A 1,349-nucleotide genomic window follows, 5' to 3' on the forward strand; every position below is an offset into this window, starting at 1 on the left:
GAAAAACTAAACCCAAGAGGGTTCTAGCCTCAAGGTGAATAGTATAAGAAATTAAAATCTAACTACAAAATAAATTGCAAAATCTAAACTACAAAATAAAATTGCAAGAATTAAATGCAAGAAATTAAATCTATTCTATAAGCATGAAATAAATCTAAGGCAAGAGGGTTCTAGCCTCTTGGCTATTTAACAAGAAAATAAAATCTAAACTACAAGCATAGAAATAAATCTACACTAATAAGCAATAAAAAGGAAATAAAAGAGAAAAAGGAAAGAAAATGCAAACCTCTAAATAATTCTTCATCTCCATCTTCATCATCCAACAAAGAGAAGAAATATTTAAAGTGGTGAAAAAATTATTATTATTAATTGCAACTAAAGTTACAATTTTGGAAGGCCTTCTCAATTAAGAGTAGCCCTCCTCTCCAAAAGGAGTTTACAAAATTTTCACACCTCTAACCCCTCACTCTCTACCCCTATTTATAGTAAACATCAGTGAATGAGAGCCATTGGATCAAACTTGAGCCCCAAGACAAGCAAAATCAGCCATTGACGCGCGCTACAGTAATCTGGCATCGATGCAGGCATCGATGCAGGTATCGATGCCAGCATCGATGCCCACATCGATGCCGACATCGATGCCCACTATTTCCAAATTCTGATTTCACGGATAGCTTCGTCTCGTCGAGATAGGCGATTTTCATATATTATATGTTAAATTCCGCCTTCCGGATTGAGAGATATTGTCGTTTCTTTGCAGCCAACTATCTTGATACATTTTTTTTTCATATTTAATTTTTTTATTTTCTCCGGCTTCTACAGGCTACACGACTTCATTCTGGGCTTTTGGATAATTTGGAAATTGATTTTCCAATGTGCTTCTTTGCTTCATTTCTTCATTTAATCAATGGGTTTTTGTTGAGAGATGAGAGTTTGAGATTTATTCTTCATTAACCTGCAATTAAAGATAAAAAAAATTATTAGTAGTACATTTATTCATATAAAATAGATAATGAGGGTATAAAACTGTAATAAAATATGATTATCATGCGATGATTAGTTATCTAATCTTATTCGAACGTTATATCTCCCTAAAACGATCGAAGATAGTGGCCTACCATGTCATGTGTCTCTATTCTAATCACAGTCGTTATACTCCCATGTCACAGAGCGACTTGATTATTTCAACATCGTCATTTATGCAAATGACGCTGTTTATTGATAGTGGCCTATCATGCGATGTGTCTCTGTTCTAATCACAGTCGTTATACTCCTATGTCAGTGAACTACTTGATCATTGTTAGACCCTAGAGGGGGTGATTAGGGTCTTATGCTAATCTAATCCGATT

The sequence above is a fragment of the Asparagus officinalis genome, chromosome 1 (assembly GCF_001876935.1).
Source record: "Asparagus officinalis chromosome 1, Aspof.V1, whole genome shotgun sequence".
Classification (NCBI taxonomy): domain Eukaryota; kingdom Viridiplantae; phylum Streptophyta; class Magnoliopsida; order Asparagales; family Asparagaceae; genus Asparagus; species Asparagus officinalis.